The sequence below is a fragment of the Oryx dammah genome, unplaced genomic scaffold (assembly GCF_014754425.2).
Source record: "Oryx dammah isolate SB20612 unplaced genomic scaffold, SCBI_Odam_1.1 HiC_scaffold_23, whole genome shotgun sequence".
NCBI lineage: Eukaryota > Metazoa > Chordata > Mammalia > Artiodactyla > Bovidae > Oryx > Oryx dammah.
Window position 1 is genome coordinate 28,078,613 of NW_024070207.1, and position 18,339 is coordinate 28,096,951.

The window sequence follows — 18,339 nt, forward strand, 5'->3', positions numbered from 1 at the left end:
TTCTATTGTGTTCCTTATTACATTTACTTTTAAAAAATTAATTTATTTTCATTGGAGCCTAATTAATGTACAGTATTGTAATGTTTTTTGCCATACATTGACATGAATCAGCCATGGGTTTATATGTGTCCCTCATCCTGAAACCCCCTCCATCCCCATCCTGTCGCTCAGGATTGTCCCAGCACATCGGCTTTGAGTGTCCTGTTTCATTTTGGACTGGGGATCTACTTCACATATGGTAATATACAGGTTTCAATGCTATTCTCTCAAATATCCCACCCTCACCTTCTCCCAGAGTCCAAAAGTCTGCTCTTTATATCTGCGTCTCTTTTGCTGTCTCGCACATAGGTTCATCATTACCATCTTTTTGGATTCCATATATATGCATTAATACACAGTATTGGTGTTTTTCTTGCTGACTTACCTCACTCTGTATAATAGGCTTCAGTTTCATCTACCTCATTAGAACTGATACAAATGTTTTCTTTGTAATAGCTGAGTAATATTCCATTGTGTTTATGTACCAAAGCTTTCTTATCCATTCATATGCCAATAGACATCTAGGTTGCTTCCATGTACTAGCTATTGTAAACAGTGCTGCAATGAATATTGGGGTACATGTGTCTCTTTCAATTTTGGTTTCCTTGGTGTGTACACCCAGCAATGGGATTGTTGGGTCATATGGCAGTTCTATCGCCGGTTTTTTTTTAAGGAATCTCCACACTGTTCTTCATAGTGGCTGTACTAGTTTTCATTCCCATCAACAGTGTAAGAGGGTTCCCTTTTCTCTGCACCCTCTCCAGCATTACTGTTTGTAGACTTTTGGATAGCAGTTATCATGAGATGGTACCTCATTGTGGTTTTGATTTGCATTTCTCTGATAATGAGTGATGTTGAGCACCTTTTCATGTGTTTGTTAGCCATCTGTATGTCTTCTTTGGAGAAATGTCTCTTTAGTTCTATGGCCCATTTTTTTTGATTGGGTCATCTATTTTTCTGGTATGGAGTTGCATGAGCTGTTTGTATATTTTTGAGATTAATTCTTTGTCAGTTGCCTTGTTTGCTATTATTTTCTCCCATTCTGAAGGCTGTCTTTTCACCTTGCATATAGTTTCGTTCATTGTGCAAAAGCTTTTAAGTTTAATTAGGTCCCATATGTTTATTTTTGCTTTTATTTCCAATACTCTGGGAGGTGGGCCATAGAGGATCCTGCTGTGATTTATGTTGGAGAGTGTTTTGCCTATGTGTTCCTCTCGGAGTTTTATAGTTTCTGATCTTACATTTAGATCTTTAATCAATTTTGAGTTTATGTTTGTGTATGGTGTTAGAAAGTGTTCTAGTTTCATTCTTTTACAAGTGGTTGACCAGTTTTCTCAGCACCACTTGTTAAAGAAATTGTCTTTTCTCTATTGTATATTCTTGCCTCCTTTGTCAAAGATAAGGTGTCCATAGGTGCGTGGATTTATCTCTGGGCTTTCTATTTTGTTCCATTGATCTATATTTCTGTTTTTGTGCCAGCTCCATACTGTCTTGATGACTGCAACTTTGTAATATAGTTTGAAGTCCGCTAGGTTGATTCCTCCAGTTCCATTGCTCTTTCTTAAGGTTGCTTTGGCTGTTTGAGGTTTTTTGTATTTCCATACAAGTTGAGAAATTATTTGTTATAATTCTCTAAAAAATAAAGTTGGTAGCTTGATAGGGATTGCATTGAATCTATAGATTGCTTTGGGTAGTATACTCTTTTTCACTATATTGATTCTTCCAATCCACAAACATGGTATATTTCTCCATCTGTTTGTGTCATCTTTGATTTCTTTCATCAGTGTTTCATACTTTTCTACATATAAGATTTTGTTTCTTTAGGTAGATTTATTCCAAAGTATTTTATTCTTTTCATCATAATGGTGAATGGAATTGTTTCCTTAATTTCTCTTTCTGTTTTCTCATTGTTAGTGTTTAGGAATGCAAGAGATTTCTGTGTGTTAATCTTCCATCCTGCAACTTTACTATATTCATTTATTAGCTCTAGTAATTTTCTTGGAGAAGGCAGTGGCACCCCACTCCAGTACTCTTGCCTGGAAAATCCCATGGATGGAGGAGCCTGGTGGCCTGCAGACCATGGGGTCGCTAAGAGTCGGACACGACTGAGTGACTTTACTTTCATTTTTCACTTTGATGCATTGAAGAAGGCAATGGCAACCCACTCCACTGTTCTTGCCTGGAGAATCCCAGGGACAAGGGAGCCTGGTGGGCTGCCATCTCTGGGGTCGCACAGAGTCGGACATGACTGAAGTGACTTAGCAGTAGCAGTAATTTTCTGGTGGTGTCTTTAGAGTTTTCTATGTAGAAGATCATGTCATCTGCAAACAGTGAGAATTTTACTTCTTCTTTTCCAATCTGAATTCCTTGTATTTCTTTTTCTTCTCTGATTGCTGTGGCTAAAAATTCCAAAACTATGTTGAATATTAGTGGTGAGAGTGGGCACCATTGTTTTATTCCTGAGTTTAGGGGAAATGCTCTCAATTTTTTACCATTGAGGATAATGTTTGCTGTGGGTTTATCATACATGGCTTTTATTATGTTGAGGTATGTTCCTTCTGTGCCTGATTTCTGGAGGGTTTTTATCATAAATGGATGTTGAGTTTTGTCAAAGGCTTTCTCTACATCTATTGAGATAATCATATGGTTTTTACCTTTCAATTTGTTAATGTGGTATATCACATTGATTTGCAAATATTGAAGAATCCTGGGCCCTGGGATAAAGCCCACTTGGTCATGATATATGAGCTTTTTGATATATTGTTGGATTCTGTTTGCTAGAATTTTGTTGAGGATTTTGCATCTATGTTCATCAGTGATACTGGCCTGTAGTTTTTTTGTGGCATCTTTGTCTGGTTTTGGGATTCGGGTGATGGTGGCCTCATAGAATGAGTTTGGCAGTCTACCTTCCTCTGCAATTTTCTGGAAGAGTTTGAGTAGGATCGGGCTTAGCTCGTCTCTAAATTTTTGATAGAATTCAGCTGTGAAGCCATCTGGTCCTGGCTTTTGTTTGTTGGAGACTTTTTATTTCGGTTCGATTTCCATGCTTGTGATGGGTCTGTTAACATTTTCTATTTCTTGCTGGTTCAGTTTTGGAAGGTTATGCTTTTCTAAGAATTCATCCATTTCTTCCATGTTGTCTATTTTATTGGCATATAGTTGTTGATAGTAGTCTCTTATTATCCTTTGTATTTCTGTGTTGTCTGTTGTGATTTCTCCATTTTCATCTCTAATTTTGTTGATTTGATTCTTCTCCCTTTTTTTCTTAATGAGTCTGGTTAATGGTTTCTCTATTTTATTTATCTTCTTAAAGAACTAGCTTTTAGTTTTGTTGATTTTTGCTGTAGTCTCCTTTGTTTCTTTTTCACTTATTTTTGCCCTGATTTTTATGATTTCTTTCCTTGTATCAAACCTGGGGTTCTTCATTTCTTCTTTTTCTAGTTGCTTTAGTTGTAAATTTAGGTGATTTATTTGATTTTTCACTTGTTGAGGTATCTTGCATTGCTATGAACATCACCCTTAGCACTGCTTCTTACTGAATCCCATAGGTTTTGGGTTGTTGCGTTTTCATCTTCATTTGTTTCTGTGCATATTTGGATTTCTTTTTTGATTTCTTCTGTGATTTGTTGGTTATTCAGAAGTGCGATGTTTAGCCTCCATATGTTTGAATTTTAGTAGTTTTTTTTTCCCTGTAATTGACATCTAATCTTATGGCATTGTGATCAGAAAAGATGGTTGGAATGATTTCAGTTTTTTTGAATTCACCAAGGCTAGATTTATGGCCCAGGATGTGATCTATCTTGGAGAAGTTTCCATGTGCACTTGGGAAAAACATGAAATTCATTGTTTTGTGTTGAAATGTCCTATAGATATCAATTAGGTCTATCTGATCCATTGTATCATTTAAAGCTAGTGTTTCCTTGCTAATTTTCTGTTTAGTTGCTCTATCCATAGGTGTGAGTAGGGTATTAAAGCCTCCCACTATTATTGTGTTACTGTTAATTTCCCCTTTCATATTTGTTAGCATTTGTCTTACATATTGTGGTGCTCCTATGTTGGGTGAATATATATTTATAATTATTATATCTTCTTGGATTGATCCTTTGATCATTATGCAGTGTCCTTCTTTGTCTCTTTTCACAGCCTTTATTTTAAAGTCTATTTTATCTGATATGAGAATTGCTACTCCTGCCTTCTTTTGGTCTCCTTTTGCGTGAATATCTTTTTCCAGCCCTTCACTTTCAGTCTGTATGTGTCCCTTGTTTTGAGGTGGGTCTCTTGTAGACAACATATATAGGGGTCTTGTTTTTGTATCCATTCAGCCAGTCTTTGTCTTTTGGTTGGGGCATTCAACCCATTTACATTTAAGGTAATTATTGATAAGTATGATCCCATTGCCATTTACTTTGTTTTGGGTTTGAGTTTATAAACCTTTTCTGTGTTTCCTGTCTAGAAAAGATCCTTTAGAATTTGTTGGAGAGCTGGTTTGGTGGTGCCGAATTCTCTCAGCTTTTGCTTGTCTGTAAAGCTTTTGATTTCTCCTTCATATTTGAATGAGATCCTTGCTGAGTACAGTAATCTGGGTTGTAGGTTTTTCTCTTTCATCACTTTAAGTATGTCTTGCCATTTCCTTCTGGCCTGAAGAGTTTCTGTTGAAAGATAAGCTGTTATCCTTGTGGGGATTCCCTTGTGTGTTATATGTCACTTTTCCCTTGTTGCTTTTAATATTTGCTGTTTGTGTTTGATCTTTGTTATTTTGATTAATATATGTCTTGGGGTGTTTCACCTTGCATTTATCCTGTTTGGGACTCTCTGGGTTTCTTGGACTTGGGTGGCTATTCCCTTCCGCATTTTAGGGAAATTTTCAACTATTATCTCCTCAAGTATTTTCTTACGGTCTTTTTGTGTTCTTCTGGGACTCCTATGATTCGAATGTTGGGGCATTTAAGATTGTCCCCGAAGTCTCTGAGGTTGTCCTCATTTCTTTTGATTCTTTTTTCCTCTCTGCTTCATTTATATTCACCATTCTATCTTCCATCTCATTTATCCTATCTTCTGCCTCAGTTATTCTACTGTTGGTTCAATCCAGAGTGCTTTTGATCTCAGTTATTGCATTATTCATTATTGATTTACTTTTTTATATCTTCCAGGTCCTTGTTAAACATTTCTTGCATCTTCTCAGTCTTTGTCTTTAGTCTGTTTATCTGTAACTCCATTTTGTTTTCAAGATTTCATATCATCTTTACTATCATTATTCTGAATTCTTTTTCAGGTAGACTTCCTATCTCATCCTCTTTGGTTTGGTTTGGTGGGCATTTATCATGTTCCTTTACCTGCTGAATATTTCTCTGCCTTTTCATTTTGTTTAGATTGCTGTTTGGGGTTTCCTTTCTGCAGGCTGGAAGTTTGTGATTCCTCTTTATTGTGGAGGTTGCTTCCTGTGGGTGGGGTTGGACTAGTGGCTTGTCAAGGTTTCCTGGTTAGGGAAGCTTGTGTCTGTGTTCCGGTGGTTGAAGCAGCATCTGTTCTCTCTGGAGTGCAATGAAGTGTCCAGTAGTTTGTTTTGGGGTGTGTGTGGGTTTGGCATGACTTTGGACAGCCAGTATTTTAATGCTTAGGGCTCTGCTCCTGCGTTGCTGGAGAATTAACGTGATATGTGTTGCTCTGGAACTTGTTGGCTCTTGGGTGGAGCTTGGTTTCAGTGTAGGTATGGAGGCTTTTGGATGAGCTCTTGTTGATTAATGTTCCCTAGAATTAGGAGTTTTCTTGTGTTCTCAAGTTTTGAATTTAGGCCTCCTGCCTCTGGGTTTCAGTCTTATTCTTACACTAGCCTCAAGATTGCTCCATCCATACAGCACAGATGAGAAAACATCTAGGTTAATGGTGAAAAGATTCTCCACAGTGAGTGACACCCAGAGAGGTTCACAGAGTTACATGGAGAAGAGAAGAGGGAGGAGGTAGATAGAGGAGACCAGTGGAGAAGAGGGGGGAGTCAAAATGGAGAGCCGAATCTATCCAGTAATCAGTTCACTAAGTGTTCTCCACAGCTGGGAACACCCAGGGAGGTTAACAGAGTATAGTAGAGAAGAAAAGGGGGAGGGAGGAGATAGAAGTGACCTGGGGGAGAAAAGGGAGAGTCAAAAGAGGAGAGAGCAGTCAGGCCAGTAATAACACCCCTAAGTGAAAATGGATACTGAAGATTAGATTCTTAAAAGTACAAAATTGATAAATACAAAGAAGCAAAGATTAAAAATCTAGAGTAGAGGTTAGACTCTCAAAAAATAAATTAGATTAAAATAGAGAATATTATATAAATATAAATATTAAAAATAGAGATCAAAATCAATAACAAAAATTATAAAAAATATATGTATGAAATTTGCATTAAAAATAGTCTTTTTTTGCAAGGTAATAGTATGTTATAAAAAAGAAATTAAGGAGTAATAAAGAACTTAGAGTTAAAAAAAATAGACAATGATAATAGTAAAAATATATCTAGGAATTTGTCTGGAGTTGTTGTGGGCAATGTGGGGATCAGTTCAGTTTCATATAGTTCCTTGTTCCAGCTTGTACTTTTCTCAAGGTCTATAGGCCCCTTCCAATGCTTCAGTTCAGTTCAGTTAAGTCACAGTCATATCCGACTCTTTGCAACCCCATGGACTGCAGCACACCAAGCCTTCCTGTCCATCACCAACTCCTGGAGTTACTAAAATTCATGTCCATTGAGTCAGTGACAACATCCAACCATCTCATCCTCTATCATCCCCATCTCTTCCCACTTTCAATCTTTCCCACCATCAGAGTCTATTCAAATGAGTCAGTTCCTGGCCTCAGGTGGCCAAAGTGTTGGAGTTTCAGCTTCAGCATCAGTCCTTCCAATTAATGTTCAGGACTGATTTCCTTTTGGATGGACTGGTTGGATCTCCTTGCAGTCCAAGGGGCTCTGAGGAGTCCTCTCTAACACCACTGTGCAAAAGCATCAATTCTTCGGCCTTCAGCTTTCTTTATACTCCAATTCTCAAATCCATACAGAACTACTGGAAAAACCATAGCTTTGACTAGACAGAACTTTGTTGGCAAAGTAATGTCTCTGCTTTTTAATATGTTGCCTAGGTTGGCAATAGTTTTTCTTCCAAGGAGCAAGCGTCTTTTAAGTTCCTAGCTGCAGTCCCCATCTGTAGTGATTTAGTTCAGTACAGTCGCTCAGTCGTGTCCGACTCTTTGTGACCCCGTGAATTGCAGCATGCCAGGTCTCCCTGTCCATCACCAGCTCCCGGAGTTCACTCAGGTTCACGTCCATCAAGTCCGTGATGCCATCCAGCCATCCCATCTTGGGTCATCCCCTTCTCCTCCTGCCCCCAATCACTCCCAGCATCAAAGTCTTTTCCAATGAGTCAACTCTTCGCATGTGGTGTCCAAAGTACTGGAGCTTCAGCTTTAGCATCATTCCTTCCAAAGAAACCCCAGGGTTGATCTACTTCAGAATGGACTGGTTGGATCTCCTTGCAGTCCAAGGGACTCTCAAGAGTCTTCTCCAGCACCACAATTCAAAAGCATCAATTCTTTGGTGCTCAGTCTTCTTCACAGTCCAACTCTCACATCCAAACATGACCACAGGAAAAACCATAGCCTTGACTAGACGGACCTTAGTCGGCAAAGTAATGTCTCTGCTTTTGAATATACTATCTAGGTTGGTCATAATTTTTCTTCCAAGGAGTAAGCGTCTTTTAATTTCATGGCTGCAGGCACCATCTGCAGTGATTTTGGAGCCCCCAAAATAAAGTCTGACACTGTTTCCACTGTTTCCCCATTTATTTCCCATGAAGTGATGAGACCAGATGCCATGATCTTCGTTTTCTGAATGTTGAGTTTTAAGCCAACTTTTTCAGTCTCCTCTTTCACTTTCATCAAGAGGCTTTTTAGCTCTTCATTTTCTGCCATAAGGGCGGTGCCATCTGCATATCTGAGGTTATTGATAATTTCTCCCAGCAATCTTTATTCCATCTTGTGTTTCTTCCAGTCCAGCATTTCTCATGATATACTCTGCATATAAGTTAAATAAGCAGGGTGACAATATACAGCCTTGACGTACTCCTATTCCTATTTGCAACCAGTCTGTTGTTCCATGTCCAGTTCTAACTGTTGCTTCCTGACCTGCATACAGATTTCTCAAGAGGCAGGTCAGGTGGTCTGGTATTCCCATCTCTGTCAGAATTTTCCACAGTTCATTGTGATCCACACAGTCAAAGGCTTTGGTATAGTCAATAAAGCAGAAATAGATGTTTTTCTGGAACTCCCTTGCTTTTTCCATGATCCAGTGGATGTTGGCAATTTGATCTCTGGTTCCTCTGCCTTTTCTAAAACCAGCTTGAACATCAGGGAGTTCACGGTTCACGTATTGCTGAAGCCTGGCTTGGAGAATTTTGAGTATTACTTTACTAGCATGTGAGATGAGTGCAATTGTGCAGTAGTTTGAGCATTCTTTGGCATTGCCCTTCTTTGGAATTGGAATGAAAACTGACCTTTCCCAGTCCTGTGGCCACTGCTGAGTTTTCCAAACTTGCTGGCATTTTGAGTGCAGCACTTGAACAGCATCATCTTTCAGGATTTGAAACAGCTCAACTGGAATTTTATCACCTACCCTAGCTTTGTTCGTACTGATGCTTCCTAAGGCCCACTTGACTTCACATTCCAGGATGTCTGGCTCTAGATTAGTTATCACATCATCATGATTATCTGGGTCATGAAGATCTTTTTTGTACAGTTCTTCCGTGTATTCTTGCCACTTCTTCTTAATATCTTCTGCTTCTGTTAGGTCCAGATCATTTCTGTCCTTTATCGAGCCCATCTTTGCATGAAATGTTCCCTTGGTATCTCTATTTTCTTGAAGAGATCTCTAGTCTTTCCCATTCTGTTGTTTTCCTCTATTTCTTTGCATTGATCACTGAAGAAGGCTTTCTTATCTCTTCTTGCTATTCTTTGGAACTCTGCATTCAGATGCTTATATCTTTCCTTTTCTCCTTTGCTTTTCATTTCTCTTCTTTTCACAGCTATTTGTAAGGCCTCCCCAGACAGCCATTTTGCTTTTTTGCATTTCTTTTCCATGGGGATGGTCTTGATCCCTGTCTCCTATACAGTGTCACAAACCTCATTCCATAGTTCATCAGGCACTCTATCTATCAGATCTAGCCCCTCAAATCTATTTCTCACTTCCACTGTATAATCATAGGGGATTTGATTTAGGTCATACCTGAATGGTCCAGCGGTTTTCCCTACTTTCTTCAATTTAAGTCTGAATTTGGCAATAAGGAGTTCATGATCTGTGCCACAGTCAGCTCCCGGTCTTGTTTTTGCTGACTGTATAGAGCTTCTCCATCTTTGGCTGCAAAGAATATAATCAATCTGATTTCGGTGTTGACCATCTGGTGATGTCCATGTGTAGATTCTTCTCTTGTGTTGTTGGAAGAGGGTGTTTGCTATGACCAGTGCATTTTCTTGGCAAAACTCTATTAGTCTTTACCCTGCTTCATTCCGGATTCCAAGGCCAAATTTGCCTGTTACTCCAGATGTTTCTTGACTTCCTACTTCTGCATTCCAGTCCCCTATAATGAAAAGGACATCTTTTTTGGGGTGTTACTTCTAAAAGATCTTGTAGGTCTTCATAAAACCGTTCAACTTCAGTTTCTTCAGTGTTACTGGTTGGGGCATAGACTTGGATAACTGTGATATTGAATTGTTTGCCTTGGAGATGAACAGAGATCATTCTGTCGTTTTTGAGAATGCATCCAAGTACTGCATTTCAGACTCTTTCGTTGACCATGATGGCTACTCCATTTCTTCTGAGGGATTCCTGCCCGCAGTAGTAGATATAATGGTCATCTGAGTTAAATTCACCCATTCCAGTCCATTTTAGTTCTCTGATTCCTAGAATGTCGACGTTCACCTTGCCATCTCTTGTTTGACCACTTCCAATTTGCCTTGATTCATGGACCTAACATTCCAAGTTCCTATGCAATATTGCTCTTTACAGCATCGGATCTTGCTTCTATCACCAGTCACATCCACAACTGGATATTGTTTTTGCTTTGGCTCCATCCCTTCATTCTTTCTGGAGTTATTTCTCCACTGATTTGCAGTAGCATATTGGGCACCTACTTACCTGGGGAGTTCCTCTTTTGGTATCCTATCATTTTGCCTTTTCCTACTGTTCATGGGGTTATCAAGGCAAGAATACTGTCAGGGCTGGCAGCCGGGAGGAGCAAACCGAGGAGTGGTGGCTGCACATGCACAGGAGGGCCTAGAGGAGCTATCCCATGTTGAAGGTCAGGAACGGTGGAGGTAAGGAGATACCCCTCGTCCAAGGTAAGGAACAGCGGCTGTGCTTTGCTGGAGCAGCCGTGAAGAGATACCCCACGCCAAGGTAAGAGAAACCCAAGTAAGATGGTAAGTGTTGCAATAGGGCATCAGAGGGCAGACACACTGAAACAATACTCACAGAAAACTAGTCAATCTAATCACACTAGGACCACAGCCTTGTCTAACTCAATGAAACCAAGCCATGCCTGCGGGGCAACCCAAGATGGGCGGGTCGTGGTGGAGAGGCCTGACAGAATGTGGTCCACTGGAGAAGGGAATGGCAAGCCACTTCAGTATTCTTGCCTTGAGAACCCCATGAGCAGTAGTGATTTTGGAGCTCAAAAATAAAGTCTGTCACTTTTTCCACTGTTTCCCCATCTATTTGCCATGACGTGATAGGACCAGATGCCATGATGTTAGTTTTCTGAATGTTGAATTTTAAGCAACTTTTTCATTCTCCTCTTTCATTAAGAGGCTCTCGAGTTCTTTGCTTTCTGCCATAAGGGTCGTGTCATCTGCATATCTGAGGTTATTGATATTTCTCCCGGCAATCTTGATTTCAGCTTGTTCTTCTTCCAGCCCAACGTTTCTCATGATATACTCTGCATATAAGTTAAATAAGCAGGGTGACAATATACAGCCTGATGTACTGCTTTTCCTATTTGGAACCAGTCTGTTGTTCTAGTGCTTAGTCAGTAGTAACCACAGGGTTTTAATCCGTTGCACCTGTCACTTCTAGAGAGGTTCCCTCTTCTTTGTTCATTTTGGCTTCCTCTGTTTGCAAGTCTTTTCTGTGTCTAATTTCTGCCCTGACTCAAGGGGGCGAAGGTGGTCACTTATTTAGGTTCACTTGTTCAGTTGTGTTGTGGGGAGGGAGGAAAACTGCTAACAAATATCAGTGGCATGTGTGAAGAGTGCTTGGAGTGTATGGGCCACATTGGGTTTGTTCCAGCTCATGGCGGCTTGTGCTTTCCCAGTCTACACTGCTCAGGCTCCAGGTTGCTTTGCAGTGGTACTGTCAAAAGTGGGCCCTGCATTTTAGGCACTTCCCAGGTCTGAGCTGCTCAAGTTCAGGTTCTCAGGCATTCCACAAAGGCACAGACTTGGTTGGGTGTGTGTTTCGTCCCCTTCCCAGGTTCGAGGAGCTCAGGTGATCAGTTGTTTGGCAAGCACACTGTCCCCGGTGTGCCATGTGTCTTAATCACTTCCGTGGTCCCCACCACTGGGTTTCCCTGGTGTGCCATGAGAGCACCGTCTCAGGTGTGCTGTGTGTCTCCTCTGGGGAGGGGATCTCAGACTTTGACCTTCCTGGCAGTTGTCAATCGTTCAGAATCCCAGGAAGACCTAGCAACTGGGAGCCTGTCACAGTTTGGTGGAGGATGCCAGTCTCTAGGACTGAGATTTCCCCTTGCCTTCTGGTTCTGTCTGTCGTGTGTCTTCCTGCCTCTCTGCCTCTGGTGGCTGGCGGGGTGCGGGGAGGGGGCGGTGGCTGTATGCAGCAGGCTAGCTCTCCTTTGATATTTGCTAAATTCTTTGTTCTGTGAGCAGGCCAGGCTGTGGGAAAGTTCTCTCTCTTTTTTTTTTTCTATCTGGTTATCCCACAGTTTGGGTTGCTATCTCACTTTAGTACCCTCAGATTGTTCTTAGGGCATTCAGGCCTGGTCGTTACCCTGAGCATGCAGCCCGCACCTCCCTGTCCAGCCTCCGATTGCTGGTGTCAGATGCGAGCATTTGGGCTACTTCTCTGCTGGGAGTTAGGGTTAGGTGGCTATTCTCTGTGTTTGTTTTTTTTCCCTCCTGGTTATGTTACCCTCTGAGATTCCAAAACTCCCCACAGACCGGCCTTTGAGAGGATTTCCTTCTGTTTGGCAACTTCTCATCCTTCATGACTCCCTCCCCAGGATGGGTCTCAGTCCCTAATTATTTTGTCTCTTTTATATTTTGTCCTACATCCTTTCAAAAGAATGGGCTGCCTTTCTGGGTGCCTGGTATCCTTGGCCAGTGTTCAGAAATTGTTTTGTGGAAGTTGCTCAGCATTTCAAATTATCTTTTGATGAATTTGTGGGGGAGAAAGTGGTCTTCCCGTCCTATTCCTCAGGCATCTTGGGCCCGCCCCCCTATATTTACTTTTAGGTATTCTTTTAATTGAAACATAGTTGATTTGAAATATTAGTTTCAGGTATAAAACATAGTGATTCAGTTTTTTATACATTATACTCCATTTAAAGTTGTTATAAAATAATGGCTGTATTCCTCTGAGCTGTACAAGTATGTTCTTGTTCCTTAGTTTTTATACACAGCAGTTTGTGTCTCTTAATCCAATACACCTACTTGGTGCCTCTCACTTCCCTCACACTACTCTTAACCATTAGTTTCTATATCTGTGAGTATGTTTCTGTTTTAGTACATACATTGTGTGTACAATTGTGGTAGTTTGTGTGTTCCAGGAATTTGTATATTTCATTTATTTTTTAAATTGTTGGCTTACGTATGTCGCTATCATTCTCTTACAGTCCTTTTTTTTCTGTAAGTTCAATAGTAGTGACCTAATACATTTCTTTTTTAAAAACTGAAGTATATTTGATTTATAATGTGTTAATTTCTGCTGTACAGGAAAGTGATTGTTACACATATTATTTTTTCCCATTAATGGTTTATCATAGGAGTTTGAATATAGTTCCTATGCTGTACACAAGCACCTTGCTGTTTATCCATTCTATGTATAATACTTTGCATTTGCTAATCCCAGACTCCCAATCTGTCCTTCCCTACTCAGTCTCCCCCTTGGCAACCACACGTCTGCTCTCCCTGTGATTCTGTTTTGATTTTGTGGATAGATTCATTTCTGTCTTATTTTAGATTCCCCATATAAGTGACATCATATGGTATTTATCATTCTGTTTCTGACTTACTTCATTAGTATGATGATTTTAGTCATTTGAGGCTTCTTTCTTTTTGGAGTCAGTTTCGCTAAGTATCTTAAAAATTAATTTATGTTTTAAAAACTCTTGGTTTTATTGATTTTTCTCTATTGTTTTCCTGTTCCCTATTTATTTATCTAACTATAATTTAAATTATTTCCTTCCTTCTGCTAGCTGTGAATTTGTTTGCCCTTCATTTTCTAGTTCCATAAGGTATAAAGTTAGGTTATTGATTTGAGAGTTTTCTTCCTTTTTAATGTAGGCCTTTATAGCTAAAAGTTTTATTATTAGCATTGATTTTGATGCATCCCATAATTTTTAGGGTGTTGTGATTTTGTTATTTTCTTTACAAAGTGTTTTATAATTTGTCTTGTGTTCACTTCTTTGACCAGTTGGTTATTTGTGGTATATTTGTAGACTTTCCAGCTTTCTTCCTTTAATTCTTTCTAGTGTTGTTCAACTGTTCAATTCAGTTCAGTCACTCAGTCGTGTCCAACTCTTTGTGACCCCATGAATCGCAGCACGCCAGGCTTCCCTGTCCATCACCAACTTCCAGAGTTCACCCAAACTTAGGTCCATCGAGTTGGTGATGCCATCCAGCCATCTCATCCTCTGTCATCCCCTTCTCCTCCTGCCCCCAATACCTCCCAGCATCAGGGTCTTTTCCAATGAGTCAACTCTTCTCATGAGGTGGCCAGAGTACTGGAGTTTCAGCTTTAGCATCAGTCCTTCCAAAGAAATCCCAGGGCTGATCTCCTTCAGAATGCACTGGTTGGATCTCCTTGCAGTCCAAGGGACTCTCAAGAGTCTTCTCCAGCACCACAATTCAAAAGCATCAATTCTTTGGTGCTCAGCTTTCTTCACAGTCCAACTCTCACATCCATACATGACTACTGGAAAAACCATAGCCTTGAATAGACAGACCTTTGTTGGCAAAGTAATGTCTCTGCTTTTGAATATGCTGTCTAGGTTGGTCATAACTTTCCTTCCAAGGAGTAAGCATCTTTTAATTTCATGGCTTCAGTCACCATCTGCAGTGATTTTGGAGCCCCCAAAATAAAGTCTGACACTGTTTTCACTGTTTCCCCATCTATTTCCCATGAAGTGATGGGACCAGATGCCATGATCTTCGTTTTCTGAATGTTGAGCTTTAAGCCAACTTTTTCACTCTCCTCTTTCACTTTCATCAAGAGGCTTTTTAGTTCCTCTTCACTTTCTGCCATAAGGATGGTGTCATCTACATATCTGAGGTCAGAGAAATTTTTTTTTACTTCACTATTTTTAATCTTGTTGATACTTGTTTTGAGTTTTAATTTATGGTCTACCCTGGAGAAAGGTCAATGTACACTATGGAAGAATATATATTCTGTTGTTTTAGGATAAGAGGGAGTGCATGTATATATATTTCTGTTAAGTCTAGTTCATATATAATATTGGTCAAGTCCTCTACTTACCTAGTGATATTCTGTCTAGTTCTTATGTCCATTACTGAAAGTGGGTATTGAATTCTCCAACAAAACTTTTTATTTCTCCATTCAGGTGTCAGTTTAACTTCATATATATTGAGGCTTTGTTGTTAAATTTATATAGTTTATGCTTGGTATGTGATTTTGAAGGATCAACTCTTATCAATATATAATGTCCTATTTTTGTCTCATAAAAATTTTTTATCTCAATGTCTATTTTCAGTTTTGTCTGGTACTAGTAAAGACACGGAGAAGGCAATGGCACCCCACTCCAGTACTCTTGCCTGGGAAATCCCATGGATGGAGGAGCCTGGTGGGCTGCAGTCCATGGGGTCGCTAAGAGTTGGACATGACTAAGCGACTTCACTTTCACTTTTCACTTTCATGCACTGGAGAAGGAAATGGCAACCCACTCCAGTGTTCTTGCCTGGAGAATCCCAGGGATGGGGGAGCCTGGTGGGCTGCCGTCTCTGGGGTCGCACAGAGTTGGACACGGCTGAAGAGACTTAACAGTAACAGTAACAATAATGACACCACAGCTCTCTTAGTTACTGTTTTTATTAGGTATCTTTTTCAATCCTTTAATTTCAGTCTATTTGTGCCTTTATAGTTAAAGTGAAAGTCTTATAGAGTAGGATATTGTTTATTTACCAACCACTGGCTTTCAAAGGATGTTTTCAATCCATTCACTTAAAATAACTGCAGATAAGGAAGGACTACTTCTGCCATTTTGCTGTTTTCTATTTACCTTGTTTATTTTTCTGTTCATTAATTGCTCCATTTTTGCCCTCTTTTGTGTTCTGTTGATATTTCAAGTGTATTGTTTTAACTCTCTTTGCATTTAATCCTGTGTATGTTGTAAGTATATAGTGATTACTCTTGGGATCACATTTAACATTTTTAATTTATAACAATCTAATTTGTATTAATGGCAGTTTAGCCTCAGTAGTATACAAAACCTCTGCTTCTACACAGCTTCTTTTGCTTCATGTTGTCACTGCCGTAAATTACATCTTTATACATTGCATTTCTATTAACAAAGATTTATAATATTGTTTGATGGGTTTGCATTTTAAATAATACAGGAAAAGAAAATGGTGTTACAGACCAAAAACATAATAATACTGACTTCTATATTTACCTGTGATTTTACCATTAATAGAGTTCTTATTTCTTTATATGCCTTTGAGTTAAAGTCTGGTCTGCTTTCACATAAGCCTGTTGAATTCTCTTTAGGATTTCTTACAGTACAGAGGTACCTGAAAAAAACTTCAGCTTTCATTTATATGGAAATGTCATAATTTCTCCTTAATTTTTAAAGTATACTTTTTCCATATCTAGAATTCTTGGCTGGCAGGTTTGTTGTTGTTTTTATTTTCAGCACTTTAAAAATGTCATCCTTCTTTCTAGCCCTCATGTTTTTGATGAGAAATTGGCTGTTAATCTTATTGAGGATTCTTTTTTTTTTTTTTGATGTTACTTTATTCTTGTATATAACAAATTTCTTCTTTCTTGCTAATTTTGAACTTCTCTCCTTTGTTTTTTTTCTTTCGCCTGATTGATTATAATGTGTCTCAGTGTGTATCTTTTTGTGTTTATCCTTTGGAGTTTTTGAGCTTTCTGGATGTGTAGATTTATCCATAGATTCATGTGGGAAGCTTTTAGCTTAGCCATTATTTCTTCAAATAATTCTTCTAACCTTTTCTCTCCCCTTTCTTTTTCTGCAACTCCCATTACGTGCATGTTGGTATGCTCAGTGGTATTCCACAGATATCTTTAGGCTCTGTTTTATTTTCATTATTCTTTTTTGCTCCTCAGACTAAATCTCATTTGATCTTTCTTCAAGTTCACTGATTCTTTCTTCTGCTTGATTAGATGTCTGTTGGCACCCTGTAGTGAACTTCTTTATTTTACTTATTGTACACTTCATCTCCAGAATCTCTGTTTGGCTCTTCTTTATAATTAGTATATCTTTACTGATATTGTCTCTTTGCTGATACATGCTTTTCACAATTCCTTATAGTTCTTTGAATATATTTGTAATAGCTGATTAAATTATTTATCTATTAAGTGGCTGGACTTCCTCAGGTATAGTTTCTGTTTATTTTTTACACATATGTGAATGAGCAACACTTTCTTTTCTTTGAGTCTCATTATTTTTTTGCTGAAAATGTACTTATTCACATGATAATTTGTTAACTTTGTAAATCAAATTCTTTCTGCACTCTGAGGTTTGTTATGCTGCTTTTTGTACCTTATATATATATATTTTAGCACTTGTTCTAAACTATTTTTGTCAAGACAGTGAGTTCGGTTTCTAAATAACCAATATTATATGTACATATTTTATTGTAAATTTTAAAAATTCATATTTTCCTTCTGCCTCAACATCTCCACAGATATACTGCCTACGTGACCCAGTATACCAGTGTAAGAAGGCTGGCCCTTGCCACAAATTCCCTTTCTTGTCTTCCCCTGATTATGATCTAGTGTTACACAGATGTTATTCTGTGAATTACAATTTCTTCTCTCCTTTTCTCAATGATATGTTAGTCCTTTGCTCGAGTTTCTCCTCTCTCAGCCAAAGTCAAATAAATGCCCTGAGGCAGAAAATCAGGACTATAGAAAAGCTCATCTCATTTGTCTTGATTTTCTCATGGTTCAAATGCCTGAAAAATGTTTGCTGCTTGTATTTTTGTCAGTTTACTAGTATAACTATTTATGTATAAGTTATTGATGATCTCAAGTAGAAGTACCTGATTAAATAATCATGGAAGATTATTTAAAATTACTTTCATTTGAAATAACAGTTTTAAAGCAAATAGAATGTAGATGCCTTCATTTATATCAAGCTAGGTCCGTCTAGTCAAGGCTATGGTTTTTCCAGTAGTCATGTATGAATGTGAGAGTTGAACTATAAAAGAAGCTGAGTGGCAAATAATTGATGCTTTTGAACTGTGGTGTTGGAGAAGACTCTTGAGAGACCTTTGGACTGCAAGGAAATCCAACCATCAATCCTAAATCATGTCAATGTATGGCAAAACCAATACAGAATTGTAAAGTAAAATTAAAATAAATAAATAAATAAAATAAAGGAAATCAGTCCTGAATGTTCATTTGAAGGACTGATGTTGAAGCTGAAACTCCAATACTTTGGCCACCTGATGCAAAGAGCTGACTCATTTGAAAAGACCCTGGTGCTGGGAAAGATTGAAGGCGAGAGGAGAAGGGGATGACAGAGGATGAGATGGCTGGATGGCATCACCGACTCAATGGACATGAGTATGGGTGAACTCTGGGAGTTGGTGATGGACAGGGAGGCCTGGTGTGCTGCAGTCCGCGGGGTCGCAAAGAGTCGGACATGACTGAGTGGCTGAACTGAACTGATCTACTATCAGAACATAGTGTTTTTACATATAAATGGCAAATTATATCAAAGGACATAAAAAGGTTACAGTTTGACAGCAAACAAATCTATAATAATGTACATATACAGTTACAACCAAAAATTCCAACTTCATCTGCAGAGATTTACCTCCATGGTAGGATACTTACAA